This window comes from Lissotriton helveticus, chromosome 12 (genome assembly GCF_964261635.1).
Source record: "Lissotriton helveticus chromosome 12, aLisHel1.1, whole genome shotgun sequence".
Classification (NCBI taxonomy): Eukaryota; Metazoa; Chordata; class Amphibia; order Caudata; family Salamandridae; genus Lissotriton; species Lissotriton helveticus.
This window is the reverse complement of record NC_136073.1, coordinates 257,461,900-257,482,396: the sequence shown is the minus strand read 5'-3', so window position 1 is coordinate 257,482,396 and position 20,497 is coordinate 257,461,900. Positions and strand designations below refer to the sequence as shown.

General features: G+C 45.4%; 1 protein-coding gene across 7 annotated transcripts in view; it reads right to left on the bottom strand.

Annotated features, from left to right (window-relative positions):
• Positions 1-2,343: 2,343 nt before the first annotated feature.
• The window catches only part of NFAT5 (nuclear factor of activated T cells 5), a 787,967-nt gene continuing 769,813 nt past the window's right edge, over positions 2,344-20,497 (bottom strand). For 6 of the 7 annotated variants that reach the window (XM_078670043.1, XM_078670041.1, XM_078670044.1 and 3 more), the window contains one exon: positions 2,344-4,856. The gene's annotated coding sequence lies outside the window, so the exon portion shown is untranslated. The remainder of the gene's footprint in view (positions 4,857-20,497) is intronic. The other variant, XM_078670045.1, reaches the window with a different exon arrangement.

Below are 20,497 nucleotides of genomic sequence, written 5' to 3'. Positions count from 1 at the left end.
ACACCCAGCTCATCCTCTCCCTCACCAAGGACCCACACTCCACCAAAACCAACCTCCACGAGGGAATGAAGGCCATCGCCGACTGGATGAGGAGCAGCCGTCTGAAGCTGAACTTGGACAAGGTGGAGGTACTCATCCTCGGACCCACCCTCTCAGCCTGGGACGACTCCTGGTGGCCGAACACACTGGGAACTGCACCAACACCCACCGACCACGCACGCAACCTAGGATTCATACTCAACTCCTCCCTCTCCATGTCTAAACAGGTCAACACCATCTCCTCCTCCTGTTACAACACCCTCCGCATGCTTCGCAGGATCTACAAGTGGATCCCGACCGAAACAAGAGGAACTGTGACACAGGCCCTCGTCAGCAGCAGACTGGACTACGGCAACGTACTCTACGCAGGAATCCCATCAAACACCTACGGCGACAACAACGCATCCAAAACGCCTCCGCCCGACTGATCGTCAACGTTTCTCGCCACAGCCACATCACCCCCCACCTGAGAGACCTTCACTGGCTCCCCGTCGACAAGAGGATCACCTTCAAGCTCCTCACCCATGCACACAAAGCACTCCACAACGCTGGACCAACCTACCTAAACAGCAGACTCAGCTTCTACACCCCCACACGCCAGCTCCGCCCTCGCCGCTGTCTCCCGCATCCAACGAACGACCTCCGGCGGCAGATCCTTCTCCTACCTCGCCGCCAAGACCTGGAACACCCTCCCTACCCACATAGGGCAGACCCAAGACCTACTCGCCTTCAGAAGACTCCTCAAGACCTGGCTCTTCGAGCAGTAGCAGCACCCCCCTCCCCTGAGCGCCTTGAGACCCTCCCGGGTAACTACAAGTAGTATGATTGATTGATTAATTGAATCTGCTAAAAGTGAAAATAAGCAACAACTGGCAAAAGTGAATCGAAGGACCACTTTATCTAAATGTAAGAGAATGCAATCAGGTCCAATAGATAACACATGGTTGAGACTAAACTTTCGAGCACAAATCACACAAAGGAAAAAAGTAATGTTCTGCTGACTCAATGAGCTAACTTGATAACATTTAAATAGGTCTAGAATGGGGTGAATTGAGCCAATATATTTCTCATATATCCTTAATTACAAAGCTCTGCAAATTTATGGTTGTAGAAACTTTGCCTAAAGATTATATATTTCATAACATGTGCACTATGAATATTCAAATATAAATATGTACTTTGCCGCTCAGTAAAACAGTTGCTCCAGTAGAAGAGTAATTCACATTTATAATTCATTAGGTGTTTTTTGCCACCTCTTTTCCAGTCAACTGACATTTTTCTGAAAGTATCATTGACAATCCTACAAGGGACGTAAGATAAAGGAAATTATACAGAATGAATCAAAGTCTGTTAAAGTGAGACTTTGGCAAATATCAGCCAACAAATTAAGCACATTTGACCCGATAGTTGTGACTAGTTAGGTTTCTAGAAAGAGCAACCAAATAATGGAATGCAACTATTTCAGGTGCCATACAAACACGTATTAAGAGGCTGTTGTTTCCGTGTAAGGTTCCATGTTACCCTTTACTTTCTGTGAGAAGGCAGTCCTCCCACACATGATACAGAAACACAACGGGTACAAGTTAAGAGAATTACATTATTTGTGATCGGACTATACAAGAAAAACAATAGAAAACACTGCCTGTAAGAGAATGAATCTAAACAATGAACAGTTAATGGTGTACTTCCAAATCACCATACACACTTAAGGCAGAAATTAACATTCTCCATGAACAGCAGCTTTCTCACAGCTTTGTTTGGGCTGATTAAGAAAATGAAATCATTGAGAAAACTATAAAATCATTTTTCATTTAAGGCATAAATGAGCAAGATTATAAATGCTATGGTTTTAACCCCTTCCACGCTCATGACGAGCTGGGCTCGTCATGAGGTAGCCTCCTGCTACGCTGATGACGAGCCCAGCTCGTCACGTAACATGCGGTTCCGCAAATCTCAGCGTGCGAGCGGAATTCCGCCCGCACGCATGCGGTTAAATAACAGAACATGTTAAAAATAGAACTTTGAAAACAGGATGGGGCATGGAGAGCGCTTGGTTTCCTGTGATTCCAACAAATGCTGTAGATCTCAGTCTTGTAGCACCACATTAATGAGAGAACAATCTATAGTACTGCTCTGCATGTAAAAAAATGGCACATGTTTCTAATTGAGAAGGACATAAAACAAATACAGAGCAAAACAAAATTGTAGTATGGTCTTCAAAAGTCAGATGCCAATTAATTATTTCTTAATAGTCACAATGACAAACAAGTTGAATGCTTGAAAGTAAACTCCCACAAAGCTGAATGACAACAGATGTGACAAGGTTTAATAGGACATTAGAAGCACTTTGGAGTGATGCAACACAACCAATTCATTTGTGTTTACAAAAGCATTTAACCACTTATCCAAGGCAAAACCTTTTCCAACGTACATGACTCTTTCCCACTCCCATTCTCATGGATGCTTCATTTTAAGTAGAACTGACAATCTCACACAACGACCACAAAACACGTGGCAAGAGAATATCTTATATATGTATAATATATATTTATATATATAAAAATTGTTATATTCACGCTAATGTACCCCTTAGTACAAATAGCAAAATAGTATACCGTTTTCTAAATACAAAATATAGCTTTCCAAAAAATTAAGCACACAATAGATATAAACCATCCAAAAACTAGAACGATTGAAAACTGTTTTCAAAATTCAATGACCCAGGACAGTTATCTTTCAATAAGGTTCCCTTCATATTTGATGCCTTTCAATCACAGAGAAAGGCACAGATGCATATTCGGCATACAAAGAAAAGTAAAAAAACAAACACAGACCATTAAATAGGGAAATTATCAAGAGAACATCAGCGAAGAGACTTAATAGAGGAATAGGGTAGGTAGGGTATGTTATATAAGAAGCAAGGAAACACAGGAGAGAGAAAGCATGGATAGAGATACAAAGTAAGTTGGTAAGAAATATTGCGGCAGAAAATAAGAGATTAGGCGCAAGCCATGATGTACATACTAAAGCAGTTAACAACATGGAGAACACAAAAATGACAAGAAAATTAGGAACACAAACAAGTTGCAAAAGGGCAGTGGCTGAAAGGGGAAGAAAGTGAGTTACAGTTAGAGCCACATGGAATGAAGCAAGTAAGGTGAAACAATGGTACAAGGACAAGAAAGAGAGAAAAGTGTGAACAGGATGGCCAAAGAGAGAGAAACTGATGGAGGCAACAGTAGACATATCACAAGCGAGTAAAAAAGTAAGGTTACGATATAGCAGCCCTGCAGTAAAGGGTAACAACACAGAAAGGGTCAAGGGAGAAAATGGCCTAGAAAACTAACACACAGAGAAGAAGGACAAGCAAAATGATTTTCGAGAAAGACTCTTTGGAGGAAAGAATAATAATACTGTGCTTATTTAGTGCTTTTCTCGAAGATCATGAAAGCGCTTTGGAATAAGTCACAAAAGTACTATTATCCAACTGATATGCTAGCCAAATACACACGAAGGTGGACATTTTTTAAACTCCAAACAAAAGTTAAAAGGGGTCAACATAACATAAAACTCCAAAAATATCTACACCGCTCACTTAAGTGCACAAGTTAGAAAAATAAATGGTACAGACTAGAAAAAAGTAACTTAAAAATATATATTCTCCTGTACTCAAAAGGCTTGAATAGACAGATGAAGTATCCCAACCAGAAAAAACTGGTTAAGACCGTACAGTGTTACCTTCCTTCAGAGAGAAGTCAGATTAAACAATTAAAAATACAACTAAACCAGACTCACAGACACAACAATATTGAGGTTTAGCAGCTAGAAACTACTGCAGATTGACTTTAAAATTAAAGTGTTATATATGCCAGAACAGTTAAACCATTTTACTGTACAAAAGTTACTCTGAATGATTTAAAATGTTCAGAGTATCAAAGGAACACGTCCCATTGCACTGGCTAGTGGGAGCACAGGCACAGGAATCTTCACCACCGGATGTCCAACAAGCAGGCACCTTAAAAATGTTTTACATTTCCCAATGAAAGTATACATTATGTATCATAAAATCTGTCGAATAGATTTTTTTTAACATCCATTAGTAAAATTACAGAATGATGGAAGTGTTCTTGTGCCATTGTAAACGGCAGGCCTGCAAACTTCATATAAGGTTATAGCAAGTCTTATGTTAACATGAAAATCTAGACAATAACTGGTCCAAAATAAGTAACCATTAGGAAATACTGAAATTAAGAAACACATCTGGAAAAGCTACTGGTCTCATTACTAAAATATTGTGACTCGCTAACTTAATTACCAGAAAGAGCTGTGCTGAAGCTTTTTCTAACGACAACAAGCTCTCAACTGACTTTACATGAAACTGGAAACATTTAGTAAATCTGGACCCATGTGTCACAGCTTCAGGTTGCAAATTCACACCTTTCTTCAGAAATCCTCAGAAATTCAATGCAGTTTGTGAAGAACTCAAAAAATATTACAAGAACAAAGACCGGTAAACATCACAGAGGTTAATTTCTGCAGCTTTTGGAGACGAGCAGTATTTTCCTTTGAAGCTTTTGGAAATAATGGTAATCTGGCAACAAAAAGCATAGGTTTCCATTTAGCCTCAGTTTGGAGACAGTCTATAAGTTCCACCACCAGTCGAGCCTTTCAATGGCACATGTGAACTTCCAGAGACAATGTAGAAACTCAGCTTCAAAACACACCCGGGCTGTGTCGTAGAAAACAACTTGGATATTAGTTTGCATCCACAGAAACGAATTCTGACGTCGTCTTCCGAACCATCTTCTAACACTGCCCTAGAAATAAATCAATAACATGTATTTATTCATCAACAGTCATGCCAGACAACGAGTTAACACAGAGGTTGGTAGAGTAACTGGAAGCATTCCATATCTATGGGAGATGACAAATTGCAAGATTTTTCTAAGTCGGCAAATTTGGCATTTTGGAATTTAGAGAGGCCTAAACATATTTTTGAGATTTACACAATTTATTAAATTGTATTAAAAGTAAAATACATTTGTATTCAAATTCTGCTCTGACAAGTAAATCTTCTGATTATTATCATAAAACTGTTGTGGGCATTCTGAAAAGTCACCAATGAATCAATCATCCTAAACACAAGAGCTGCTACTACTAAAACACAATTTGACCCTATCTTCCTTCTTAACAAAACAAATGCGGAAGTAATGCTTTCACTATATTTTAAAAGCAGACCTGTCGAGGTTCATTCGTCTGCATTAACTCCATTCTAATTCATGACTATGTTACAACCGGTTCCATCTTTGTTGCGAAAAAGGTGTATATTAAGTCTTTATGAATGTTAGTCAAAGATGAGGAGGAGCCAGTTAGGTTTCAAAGAATATCTTTATTGACATCTCAGGGCCTTATGTACAGCGTCAATTAACAAACTTTAGTCAAGGCTAGGCCTGTACGAAATTGAAATTATGTTGGTGTCATCTTGGGAATTTTGCTTGTTACGCAAATTCCCTGAATTACAGCATTGTGTCCCTTCAATTACATGTCAATTCCAGTAAGGATTTGCACCGAACATAACACACGCAACTGCTGTTCGTGGTGCTTTTATGAAATCCGTTTTTTCATTAAAAATGTAAGCAAGGAAGCATTTTGTGCTAAAATACTGCGCAAAATGGCTGATTTGACGTTTGCATAATTATGCACAAGTTCCCAAAAATTATGCATAATTACGGAAAACGCAATTTATACCATTTCTTACACATCCATAGTCATGGCATCATTCTCCCACCAACTTTAAGAAATTACCAGCTTACTTCCCACCCCTCCCCCCCACCCCCACAGACAGACACAAACACCAACATTCTATTACATCATCAATCACTCAGCATTCCATAAGCTAACTCATGCTACATACCTTCCTAAATAAAGCACAGCCGTTCTCTTGCACACACAGCACAGGGACAATCGTTAACAATCACTCAATCTCCAACATGTTTAGGTCAAACAACAGCCTGCTAAACACTCCAACATCCACACAAAGATAACAAATGGCAGTCACAATGAGTGACAGTGGTGGTCAAGGAAAATTCCTAAAATAAATGAGGGTTCGTAAACCTCATGTCAAATAAAAAACAAGCATTTGCAATGCAATAGGTCTCGCATTAGGAAAGTTTGAGCTATTGGTATTGTAAATGACAAATTTTTATTTATGTGTTGGTTTTGAAAATAGCTAAATTAATAGCTTTGTCATTTACAATGCCAATAGTTATAACTTTTGCAAATGTGCTACCTATAGCATTTGTAATGCAATATGTGTTGTATTTACGTGATTTAGATGTACTGATATTACAAATAAAAATGGCTTTTATTTATTTAAAATAATTAATACTTAAATAAAATGTATTGTCATTTATAATGGCAATAGGTAAACCTTTGTAAATAACTTTTGTGAGGATTATGTTCAGTGTATTTTATTGTGACGAAAATCCACGAACAGAAGTAAAATATTAACATCTTTTTGTGACATTTGTAACAAAGCTTGAAACATTGAGAGAACATATTTGAACCAGTTGTTGAATGGTTGCACATATTGATGCTGTGGTGGCGCTGAGTGATGTTGTGGTGGCGACGAGTAATGCTGTGGCATTCAGTGATGCTGAGGTAGCCCATAGTGATGTTGTGGTGCCCTGAGTGATGCTGTGGTGGTGCTGAGTGATGCTGTGGTGATGCGATAGATCGAGTGAGTGCGATAGATAGATCGAGTGAGTGCGATAGATAGATCGAGTGAGTGCGATAGATGGAGGGCGATAGAGTGAGGGCGATAGGTAGACAGACAGATAGAGTGAGGGCGATAGACAGATAGAGTGGGGCGATAGATGGAGTGAGGGCGATAGATGGAGTGAGGGCGATAGATGGAGTGAGGGCGATAGATGTGGTGGTGGACGTGGTGGTGGTGGACGTGGTGGTGGTGGACGTGGTGGTGGTGGACGTGGTGGTGGTGGACGTGGTGGTGATGGACGTGGTGGTGGTGGACGTGGTGGACGTGGTGGTGGTGGACGTGGTGGTGGTGGACGTGGTGGTGGTGGACGTGGTGGTGGTGGTGGACGTGGTGGTGGTGGTGGACGTGGTGGTGGTGGTGGACGTGGTGGTGGTGGTGGACGTGGTGGTGGTGGAGGTGGTGAATGTGGTTGTGGTGGTGGATGTGTTGGACGTGGTGGTAGATGGGGTGGGGAGGTGGGTGTGGTGGTGGATGTGGTGGTGGACTTGGTGGTGGTGGATGTAGTGGTGGTGGAGGTGGTGGTGATTTTGGACGTGGTGGATGTGGTGGTGGCGGTAGTCGTGGATGTGGTGGTGGTGGTAGTGGTGATGGACATGGTGGTGGAGGTGGTGATTGTGGAGGTGGTGGTGGCGGACATAGTGGTAGTGGATGTAGTGGTGGTGGATGATGTGGTGGTGGTGGACGTGGTGGTGGTGGACGTGGTGGTGGTGGACGTGGTGGTGGTGGACGTGGTGGTGGTGCTGGGTGGTGGAGGTTGGTGTGGTGGTAATCGTGCAGGATTCTGCCAGCAGGCTGTGCAAAATTCATCAGCCCCTCTAGGCGTTTGTTGCAATGCACGGACTTCACACAGAATTTGGCATCACGGTATAGTACACAATAAAACATTTCTTAGCACATAATTAAATAAGAAGCTCAAAAGAGCTCTTTCGGCATCTCTGGCAAGTGTGAATGAACAGCACCATAAACCTCTAAGAAACGAGACCAGAACGGGGAGGAATGCTTACAGTGTAGTTTCTGTAAGACTTTCCGAAAGTGACCCTAATCAGGACATAACTAAACCTTTCATGTCTATTTTACAACATCTAGATAGCAAAAGACTGGGATCCAATGATGAAAGTGGAGGTGACACCAAAGTAGCAGGAAGCAACAATATAATTTATGGGCGCATTACCTCGGCTGTTTAATCGGGTGTGATCTTGGTTATGACAGCCTTCAGCGAGCAAAGCCAGAAACGGCGGGGAGTGGATTCCTTTGAAGTCTGATGCCGGCTGCAAGCAAACCAGCATGAGTGAGAAGAGAGGCTAATGATGTGTGATGTGCACGCGCCCGCACACTTGAACTGTAGGCAATCCGCCTTTGGGTGCATTTTTGAGAGCCCTTACTTAAGTCTCGCTGAGAACGCTTGCACGTTCGCTCAGCGAGACCTAAACAACAACTGGATTATGACTAACACTGCACAATGGTCCAAGCCCTGCAAGACACCAACCTCCTTGGACATGAGGTCCTACAATCACATATACACACACTCAGAATGGTCTCAGATGTCCAGTCATGCAAACCCTTGGGCCTCCTTCGATTAGGAGTTTCCGTCCCCCCCAAATCTACAGATTCAAGGCACAAACACCACAAAAACCAAGTTTAATCATACATCACTTAGAAATGGGGTTTCTGGTTTGTGGTAGAGGGGAGACTATGTCCAATTTGGCGGGGCAACCTTCCTCGGCCACTCCGCTTATACACAACAATTTATTTATTTATAAAGTTTTATATAGCGCAAACTTGATCCCGGAGGATATCAGAGCGCTTTACAATTTGAGGCAAAGGTAAGATAGAGTGAGGGCGATAGATAGATCGAGTGAGGACGATAGATAGATCGAGTGAGGGCGATAGATAGATCGAGTGAGGGCGATAGATAGATCGAGTGAGGGCGATAGATAGATCGAGTGAGGGCGATAGATAGATCGAGTGAGGGCGATAGATAGATCGAGTGAGGGCGATAGATAGATCGAGTGAGGGCGATAGATAGATCGAGTGAGGGCGATAGATAGATCGAGTGAGGGCGATAGATAGATTGAGTGAGGGCGATAGATAGAGTGAGGGCAATAGATAAATAGAATGAGGGAGATAGATAGATAGAGCACAAAAGTGCTGACATTGCATGTTCTCTTCGGAGGCAAACAGATCCAACCAAGGCTCTCCCCACCGCCGAAAGAGTCCCTGCACCACCTCTGGATGGAGACACCACTCGTGATCCACTAGGCACCAACAGCTGAGTCTGTCCAAACAGATGTTCAGAGAACTGGCCAGGCGTCGAACCACCAGGGATATACATCGCCGTTCCAGCCAAGTCCAGAGATGCCTGGCCTCCCAACAAAGGATCCATGATCCCTCTCAAGCCTTGTTTGTTGCAGCACCACATTGCGGTAGTGTAGTCTCTGAACACCCGAACCAGCCTCCCCTTGAGAGACGGTAAGAAGGCCTTAAGTGTCAATCAAATCGCACAAAACTCAAAGTTCATGTGGTGCCCAATTTTCACAAGAGACCAGAGTCCTCTGATCGTCACCTCTCCCAGATGACCTCCCCACTCCAAAAGTGACGCATCTGTCACTACTGTGAGATCTAGTTGGGGAAGGGAGAAGGGTCTGCATCTGACCCAATCACGGTTTGTCAACCGCCATGCAGATCTTTTGCAGTTGCCGGTCCATGATTTGGACCAGGTCAGTGAAATTCCTCTGATGCTGCACCCATTGGAACTTCAGTTCCCACTGCAGAGCCGTCATATGCCATCTGGCATGACTCACCAGCAGCATGCAGGAGACCATGAAGCACAACAGCTTCAGTCAGTCTCGCCGAAATCCAGGAACAGGGGCTGACACATAGGTATCATAGCGTGAATATCCTGGACTCGCCGCTGGGAAGATAGGCGCAAAACTGTATTGTGTCCAGAAAGGCTCAGATGAAAGGGAGCGCCTGAGAAGGAGTTAGGTGTGACTTCAGCACTTTGCTATTGAACCCCAGCGAGTGAAGGAGGTGCGCCGTAGTCTGGAGATGAGCGATTTCTGCCTCGGGCGAGCCTGCCTTCAACAACCAGTCATCGAGATAGGGGAAGACTAGAATGCCCGATCCCCGCAGATGAGCTGCGACCACCGCCATCACCCTGGTGAACACCCAAGGGGAACAGATGAGGTCGAAGGAGAGCATGTTAAACTGAAATTGGTCATGGTCCACCATAAACTACAGGTAGCGGCGACGGGCAGGCAGAACAGGGACATGGAAATTAACGTCCTGCAGGACCAATGCTACAATCCAGTCTCTCGGGTCTAGGGCAGACAGAACCTGAGCAAGAGTGAGCATCCCGAACCTCCCCTTTCTGAGGCAGCAGTTGAGGGCTCTGAGGTCAAGAATTGGACAAAGGCCTCCATCCTTCCAGGGGACCAGAAAACAGCGGGAATAGCAATCCCAGCCTATTTCTGGTACGGAAATGCCCTCTGTCGCTCCCTTGGCTAAGAAAGTCTTGACTTCCTCTCGAAGCAAAGCCAGGTGATCCTCCGTCAGCCGATCGTATGTTGGAGGCATGGAGGGAGGGGTACTCTTGAAGGGGAGGGAATAACCCCTTTGGACTATCTGCAAACCCCACCTGTCCGAGGTGCTATCCTGCCAGTGGTGGAGGTGATGGCTTATCCTGCCACCAACTGGATGCCCATGATCTGGGAGACCAGACAATGAAGGATTGGAGGCGGAAGAGCAAGGGGTATTTGTTGCTTGACCCGACTTCTGGTGTGGAAAAGTAGGTCTGTTATCTTGCCATTTACTCCACGATTTTGTGCTGTACCCTTCATGACTGACCTTCTCTCTGTATCACAAACACTATGGAGCTCCACTTTTGACCTGCCACATTCCTGCACGGACACTCACCCTGTTCGTGCTTTGGCCTGCCACAAACTGACCAGCACATACTCAACCAGTCGGACAGGGAGTTTCCCAGATGTCTTCACCCTGCACACTAGGCCCTGCAGGCGTCCTTCAACAGGCCTATCAGACTTATCTCCGCTTGCTGTGTAATCATACCTTTCGCCTATGCCCTGCAGGGGTTCAAACAACTACCATTTGTGAACTTATTTGTATAAACATGCTTTTCGCCTACACCCTGCAGGGGCCTCACCGCTACCACCTGTGCTTATCAGATTAACCTTTGTTTGACATATAATCATGCTACGCCCTGCAGAGGCCCACAGCTATTACCTACAAACTTATCAGATTGACCTCTGTGTACTATGTAATTATAATGTTTTGCCAATGTCCTGCGAAAATCCCCAAAGGCTACTCACCTGCTGATCCACCAGTTTGACCATTGTTTATGAATGTAATAAGGTATTATTGGTACAACTCCCTTACATGCCTGGGGCAGGATAGAGGGTATATAAGATGTAAAGTAAGAACATTCTGCAGACTGCCTCCTCAGACAGCTATGGGTGTCTGTTGTTGATGCTCTCTCCATCTCATGAGATTGTAATAAATATCCTTTCTCTCTGTCCCCCAAAAGACCCCCAAAATCCACACTGGCTGCCAAACCCATGGGGTCGGGGCACCCACGGCCATGCAGAGGGTGCTGTATCTGTGTTTTCCTCTGGCTAGGGTAGGGCTGGTGAAACTGGAAGCCCCTTCCGTAGCCACAAAAGGAGCAAAAGGCATAAGTGGGACAGGAGGATACTGAGAGGCCCAAGGACTTGGCCGTAGCCCGCAACTCCTTGGAGCATTCTAGTGCCGTGTCTGCTTTATCTCTGAAGAGATGAGAGCCATCAAAAAGCATGTCCATAAGTTTGGCTTGGTCATTTCAGAGAAGCCAGACGTTCTCAGCCAGGCATTAAGGAAATCGCTCTACCCAGTGAGTCAGTCTTATCAAGGGCACAGCGTATGGCAAACTTTGCTGCATCCCTCAAATCTACAACAGCTTGAAAGAGGACAGCCCAGGCCTCCTTCAGGACTTGAGGCAGCACTTGCGCAAGTCTCTCACAGTGAATGTGAGTAACAGTCCAAGAGGCATGCAGTGTTTACCAACCGCATTGTGAAGCTGGTGGAAGAGAAGATTTTCTTGCCAAAGCTATTCAGTTTTTTGGATTCCCTATCCGGGGGTGCAGAAGGGAACGCACCATGGGAAGTAGAGCCTTGAACCATCAAGCTCTCGGGGTTGGATGAGAGGAGAAGAAAGCTGGGTCGCCCAGTGCATGGCGGCGGCAGCAGGCAATGGTTCTATTTACAAGAGCCCCTGTGCTGGGCTTGGGCCAGGTGCCCAAAGAACGTCTGTTACTGCCTCATTTAATGGCAACAAGGGTTCTGTAGTGGAGACACTGTATTGCAGAACCTGTCAAGACATTGGCCTTGACCACCACGGTAGGAAGCTGCAGGCCCAAGCTCTCAGCAGTCCTACGAACCACCATAGCGAAGGAAGCCCCCTCCTCCGTAGCCAGGTTAAGAGTAGAAAGCATGCCAGGCTTATGAAAGGTATCCATGCCCCTGGCATCACCCAGTCATTATATCATGAAATGTTGTCAGAGTTAAAAAATAAAACGGATAACAAAAAATGGTTAAGTCATATAAACTCTGCACAGCTGATTGTTTTTCTGGAACCCTGGCAGTTGGGAAGCTTCAGCATTGAAGGTTGTGTCTCCATAACTAACCCTCCCACCCCCTCGAATATGGGGCGGACAAAGGGAGGACTGGCGGTGTAAATTTTAACGATCGCATCGGTAGTCTTAAAGAAATCATATACCAAATCCAATTACTTTCAGTTTGTAATTTTGTAAACTGACCTGAAAATACATATTGTACTGATAAATTTATATAGTCGTGTTTCTGATAAGACTAGAAATAAGTTAATCACTGATCTAGATAAAGAACTGAAAGATTTTGTGAAATGACACAAAGCAGGATGTGTATATATTTGGGTGGGGGTTTTAACACTAGTAAATGCCAGGGTACCAGCACTTCTCAGCTGTGATGTCATAATTGCAATGAAGAGTACCAGCACTTTGTGACAGTGATATAATGATTGTAATAGAGAGTACCAGCACTTGTCAGCCGTGATGTAACAATATTAATGGGAGGCTACCAACACTTCATGGCAGTGATGTCATAATTATAATAGAGAGTACCAGCACTTGTCAGCAGGGATGTAAATATTTTATGGGAGACTACTTTAGTTTGATGTAATCAATCAAAGGGATAGTGCTTGCACTTCTTAATACAGGTGTAATAATTTCCATGCTGAGTACTGTAACTTCTCAGCAGTGATGCAATAACTTTAAGAGAGAGTAATGTGATTTATAAGTAGTGGCGTCATACTTTTAACCGGAGAATTTTGCCCAACTCAGTAGAGAAATAGTTAATATTTTAAGTAGGAGTGTGCAGTATTCACATGTTTTCACATAATTATGCAAAATGTTGGCAAAATTATCGAGAATTATGCGTAAATACACAAAATGAAACTGTCGTTTTGCACTATATTTTAGTGTGACATGCCTCCTCATTTCAATTTTTGACATGCGGTGGCATTTTGAGCAAAAACAAGCGCAAAAAAACAAAAGCATTGAAAATAATAGCCACTGCAGTTCTGCTGATTCCTGTGCGTACATGGTAAATTTGTTACAGTAAGGGCACATGTAACGGGGAATATTTATGCAGGTTGGCATAATGGCGTAATTCTTGGAATTGTGCCTAACAAGCGTACTGTGTATTTCCCGAAAATATGCAAATTACACTGTCGTAATTTAGGTTTTACCCAGGCCTAATTTTAAAGGAGAACAGTACAATTCTCAGAAAGATATAATATTTTTTAAGAAAGAGCACTTTTGCCTCTCCACCTTTAATAGGAAATGTCGGTCCCTTCTCAAAAGTGATGTAATAATTGTAATGGGAGAGCACGAGCACTTTGCAGCAGTGACGAAAAAATGTCAATGGAGACCACTGGCACTCTCAGCAGAAAGAGCAACACACGCCCCCTCCCACAGAGCTCCAAGACCGGCCAAAGCCTCCCGCAACTATCTTCTGGTGTGGTGGGCCCGCCCGGCTCCACGGGACTCCTCTCTTTCGCTGGAGACACGTCTGTTCAGGGTGGCTGAAAAGGCGGGACCCGGGCGGCTTCCGGGGGCGTGGCCAGCCGATAATAGTAATTCCTTGCAGCTGTGCTGGTAGCTTAGCAACGCCTGGGGAACCCCTTAGTGGCTATCTCGTTGCTGCGGCGTGCTGTTGGGCCGCGTTGCATCTATTCCCACTTTGTCACCCCAACGCGGGGTATGCTCCCGCCTCTTCATCATTTATCAGATTTTGGCAGCTTCCGTAGTCACTGCACACACACCAGAGGGAGAGTGCGAGCGTTTCCTCTGGGAGAGCACTGGGGCGCCCCAGCAGGGTGCAGGCAGGCCAAAAAAAGCAAGCAAAGGGCAGTCCTTCTTTAAGCCCAAAAGGCAGCCGGTCAGCCCCAACCCCCGAGGAATCAAGTCCCAAGGTGGTTCCTCCTGGCAATCCAGCAACCCTCTGACAGTGTCCAGAGCCAGCAGCATCTGGCCACCAGTCCCACGCAGTGTCTTCTCTCCCCCACATGGGGTCACAGCCCCTATACTTATTGTGCAATTTCTGTGTTATGGGTGGAATTTCAACCACTATTGAAGTGCACAACACCCCCAATCATATTTTCAGCCCAGGCGCCAGACACAACACAGTGAGGTGGAGCCAGCATTATGGAAGGCAGGCACAGCCCTATACAGGTGCAGGAGCTACCCCTCCCACCACTCCAAATACAGACCAGGCCTGCAATTGGAGTGGTGGGACCTGTTCACAATCTGCATAAATTACATGAAATGTAAGCAGCATTGTATGCAATTTCCATAAATATATAATATTGAAGCCAATCATATTAAATTTCCATACTTTTTATTTTTTATCATTTTAGCAACAGAAAACCACAGTACAGATGGGAAGTGTGCATACATTCCTTTCTCATATAATACAATAAACACTTAGTGTGTTGCAGTTACATACACAAGCATGTATATCGCCAGGAGTAAAAAACATCAGTTAGGTCGAAGCAATACATCCAAAACATCATTTTTAGGCAGCATTAACACCATCACTCACAATGTGGGGCATCTCTACCGGCGCCCAAGACCCAGCAGCGACACCCAGCTGCCTACCCTGAGGCAATCAAGGTAATGGGCAAAGAACTTTGTATACATCATCATGTGCTTATTCAGCATCCGATTGCATCAGCATATATGCGGTGTAGGGTCCCCAAATATCCCGTGGCCGAGACGCTGACGGTAACCCCTCAGAATAGCAGGTAAGTTGGTCACGGCAGTATACCAGGTCCTGCCGCCATTGCTTCAGCCTAGGCGCCGGCCTGCCGCCCCAACATAGGGCGACTTGGCTAATTGCAAAGAGAGCACCACCAATTTGCGCACTCCCGCTGGTACTTTGGAAGCGATCCCCAACAGACATACCTTAGGATCACACCCAATCTGAGCACCCGTCATAACAGACAGCACCTCAGTCACACCCATCCAAAAGGCAGATACTCTATTACAAGCCCATGCCAGATGTACAAAATCAGCGCTCTCCGCACCACAACGCACACAACAATGAGAATCCCTCAGGCCATATTTGTGCAACTGTGCAGGCGTGTAGTACAGCTGGTGGAGGTATTTATAATGTATGAGCTTAAAATTGCCATTTACCGCAAAACTCCCGGTCATTCTACAGCATTCCTCCCATTCTTCATCTGTTAGCGGTTGTGGAAGACCTTCATCCCATTTATCTCTGGAGCGGGACACTGCGGCCCCTTCGTCCAATTGCGAGGCATGATATAACTGGGAGACCAATTTAGTTCTATCATTGGCCGTATAAAGAAGCTGCAGCGCCCCCAAGGCGACCGGCTCTTCAGGGAAGGCCGGGTACAAACTACGCATGGCTGCCCGGAGTCTGGCATAGATAAACGTCGCCATAACGTCATTCCCCCCATTTTTTAAAAAAGTCCTGCAACTTGATGAACGTCCCACCTAAAAAGACATCTCCCATTGTCAGTACCAAGGCAGTCTGGAGTATCCTAACTGCCCCTGCCTCGCCCGTCACCGATATAGCGGCATGATGAAACAAGGGCATCGCAGGAGCGTACAATGGTAGCCGCCCAGTTCTATTCCCCAGCTCCGCCCATGCTCGAGCCGTACATTGCACCGTATCAACTTCACCTTTGTCGTACACCGAGTGTGGATTCGCTACCATAGCCTTAAGGGGCAATGGATGTACTGCGCCAGCCTCAACTGCCACATGTGGCGTGAATGGCGGCGCCGATTGCCAATAAGAAGCAAAGTGTGCCTGTGCACAAAGATAATATAAGTGCATGTCCGGTATCGAGAAGCCACCCAGTTCATATGGCTTCGTCAGTGTTTCCCATCCTATGCATGATTTCTTACCCTCCATGCGAGCGTGATTAGTAAGGAGCGAAGTGTTACGAAAAATTGGCCCGTCAAGATAATCGGGACATTAACAAATAAATATAAAAACTTGGGCTGCACCACCATCTTGATCAGTGCCACTCAGTTCGCAAAAGACAAGGGTAGACGTATCCACCTAGATACCTGATCTTCCAGTTTTGACACCGCCACCCCATAGTTAGCCTGAATAACTTCTTGCTGGTCCCAATGCACCTATATACCAAGGTACCGCACAGGGTCAGACGCCCATTCCAAGGGAAAGATCAGCACAAACGGTGAGGCACTTTGCGTGAGCGGTAATATTATGGATTTAGCCCAAATAATGGTTAAGCTCGAGAACCATTCAAAACTAACATACTCCCGAATGACCTGTTCCAAGTATTGCTCTGCCTCCCGTACATACAATACCAAAATCTTCATACTTATTTTACATCAAAAGGTAGACTTGTACATAATCCCCATGTATAAACATGAAACAATTACATCATCTCCACACTTCAACAGAACTTGCTGACGCCAAGACCAGCGTTATCAGAGTGCTCTGAAATAACTTGGTTTCTTGCATACTTAAAATTAATTCTCATTCCCCCAAATCACTAAATATCTTTAGGATACAACGCAAGAGATTTGCCTTTCTTCCCTATGGTTCCATTTCTTTCCTTTTCTTCAAACTGCACCAGTGTCTCTGGGATCGCTCCTAATTAGATTGCTGGAACAGTTCTATAATTCCTCTATTGTGTAAACAGCCAGCATCATGTCTCAGGACAACGGTCATTCTGTTGCTATTTGATCAGTAAAAATAATATGAACATGCTCACCAGAGTCTTTTTTTACTTTCAATTGCTGGTTCCAATTGATGGGCTTTCAGTCCTACCTCACGTTTGGCAGTTTTTCTCTCTTTCACAGACTGAATAGATCGAGCTAGCAATTTCTTGGGTGCTGTGGGAGAGGCGGTACACTAACATGCTTCATAGTTAATGTCAGTACACTACTATGGGCTTGAGGGGTGTGAACACACAACACAGATGCTACCAGTGACTAAGTCTGTACTCGTGCACAAGGCCAGGTACACTACTTTGCTCTCCATGTCTCCGTTGGGCATGAGGATACCTCATTTTTGTCACTGCATGCCATGGAAAAGTAGCCAAAGACAAACGGTTGCTGCTCACACTACATCGTGCCCTGATCTGTCCAAAAGACCAGTAGCTACTAGTCATTCAAAAATGTGCCCAAAATTGGAAGATGATGGAAAAAAAACACACTCACCATTACTGACAACCGACACACAACAGATCTTTTACTTACAACCCAGGAGAATGGACTTCTTAGGCTGTAGGGGTGTCCTGCACAAGCAGGGGCACCCTCTCACTTAGTACCAAGCACCCTGCCTTCAGGACTGTAAAGGCCTGCTAGAGGGGTGATATAGGTTTTAAGTGCAGTGACCATGGCTACCATATACTAGGGACTGATAAGGGTACCCCAGTATCCAACCTGGGATGTGCCCGAGTACTGAACATACCAATTTAAGGGAGAAAGCAGATAGACTGGGGTCCTGATTAGCAGGATCCCAGTTAGACTGGTCAAAAACAGCTTAGCACCAGGCATAAGTGGAGGTAACCATGAAGAAGGATCCTACCTTCTTACAGGGGGTCTAGATTTTTAGCTGGAAACTCGACATATAGGGTCACATCGTCTGCGTACAGTGACACCAGGATCACTCGAGGGGTAAATGCCAATCCACAGTGTGCATGATGCTGTCTCAATTGTGCCGCAAGAGGCTCCATAACCACGGCAAACAGAAGGGGTGATAGCGGGCATCCCTGTCTCGTGCCGCGAGCCACCGCAAAGGGAGGGGAAATTATCCCATTAATCCGGAGACCCGCTGTCGGAAAGGGGTACAGCAGGGCGATTAGCTCCAGGCGGGACAAGAGTGCAAAAAACTACCGCCACTCCAAGGTATCAAAAGCCTTGGTGATGTCTAAAAATATCGCAGCTGCCGAGAGGGAGGGGTCTATTTCTTGTAGAGGCGCAAAAAAAGGTGCGAAGGTTGTGGGATGTACCCCTGCCAAGTACAAAGCAGCACTGGTCAGGGAGCAGCACAATGGGCAGCAGTGGGAGTAGTCTCGCCGCAATCAATATGGCGAGAATTTCACTATCTAGGTTAATCACTGATAACAATCTGTAAGAGTCACACAGCAGCGGATACTTATTGGGTTTGAGAATCGTGAGGATGAGTGCCTCCCGGAAGGATGGAGGAAGTGTTTCCTCATACATATCGATGAGGTGCAGGGCCAGCAGCGGAGCAAATTCTTCTTAAGTGGCCATCAGGACGTCCAACCCTGAGCCTTTATCTCTGGGCGGAGCTCCAATCACCTCCTCCCCCGCGAACGGCTCATCCAGGTATTTACGGTGGGCGTCTCCTAGCCAGAGAAACTGAATAAAATAAAAAAAGGTGTTCAGGTCAGAGGGGGGTGGCAGACTGTTGCAACGCAAAGAGTGAGGAGTAGAAACACAGCATTTCGACCTGGACGGCCTCCTGGCCTATCGCCCTCTCAGCCTCTGTTGTGTGTAGCTCGCTAATGTAGTCGGAGACCGGCTAGTGTTTTGCCTGCGTGGTCCCCATCCCCATATAGTCTTGGGTGTGTCTCTTTTCCTAGATAAAGTATCTCCCTTACAGCTGCCTACTCAAACTTGTCAATTTTGCTTCTGATGTCTCCTAGAGTTTCTGTCCTATTGGTGTTGAAGTATTCTTTTTTGAGCTCTCGTATTTCTCCCTCAAGGCACCTAAGGTCCCCTCATAGCGGGCGGAGCACGCCCGTCCGTTCAGCAATACTGCCAACTCTCCACCTCTGCATTTCCCAACAGAGGGAATAGAAGGGGCTTGTTCCAACTGATTAGATAGCCTAAAGCCTGCCCAGACAGGTCCAGCATCTGGAAAAGTTGCGGCCTTGAGGAAAGAAAAGAAGAGCAGAATATAGTCTGCGCACAAGGCAATATGATCGTTAAAGCCATGCCCCCAACGAACACCCAACACCTGGGCTTTGTATCTGACCCATGTCGCCATGTGTCGCTGTGTGGATAGTGAGCACTCTTAATCGGTACCACGTTGGATGGGGAAAGCACATGCACACCTGCCGCCAGGTATACTATATACTATATATGTGTGTGCGACAGAAAACGAGGCCCAAATTTATATGAGCATGTCTAGAAGAAAGTCTCAGTCAAGAGAATCAAAGGCCTTTTAAAAAATCAATGCATAAAGGCGCACTGCGGTCAACAAGGTGGTGCCGGTATGCCAGGGCTGCATGCACCCTGCAAATGCAGTGTCTGGACTGTACTGTGGCACAAAGCTACATGGGTCCTAGTGGACCAGCGCCGGCAACACTAAAAAGCATGTTGGCCACCAACTTGAGTTTGTAGTTTATAAGAGATATAGGACAGTATAAGGAGTAATCTTCAGGAGGGCGCCCTTCCTTATCCAGACCCTTCGGAAAATGGCCCTTCATATTAGCTGCGTTGTACAGAACCAAAAAAGCCAGCAAGAGAAATGTCTGAAAATTCTGATAATATTCAATCAGGAAACCGTCTGGTACTAGTGTCTTGTCAGGATTCATGACACCAAGGGCTGCATCAGTTTCCTCTATATGATGGGTTTATCTAGGAATCCCCCTGCTCCAATGCAGGCATACTGGGCGGGGGAAAGTCTTCAAAGTTGGGAGCAACTCCCAGGGGGTATCTCCCATTTGGTGCATAGGGCCTGGTAATAGCAAAGGTGGTTGCAATCACCTCTGCTTCTTTTGAATCTCACTAAGGAGTGGCCTGCAATACTCTGAATCACCCTGTAGGTACCGCTGTGGGTCGCTAGCTACTAAAGGTGTTTGCTGGACTTATCGCTACACTCGTAGACCCAGCTAGTAAATGCAGTCCAACACTGGTGCAGCACGTTGCGGCAGAGCTGCCTTAACAAACCTCTATTTCTACCTGGTACTCCTTCTCCGGTCCCCTGCGCAAGACAGACAATATGGCTCCTAGCTCTGATGCAGGTCCTGTCCCTCCCTCTGCGCTCATGGTGGGACCAGGCAATACCCCACCATGCAGGCCTTCTATAGGTCAGCAGAATCGGAGAGATTCTACAGACTCCTCATTCAAGCCTAGTAATGCACCTATTTCCTGTGACAGGAAGTATGTGACCATC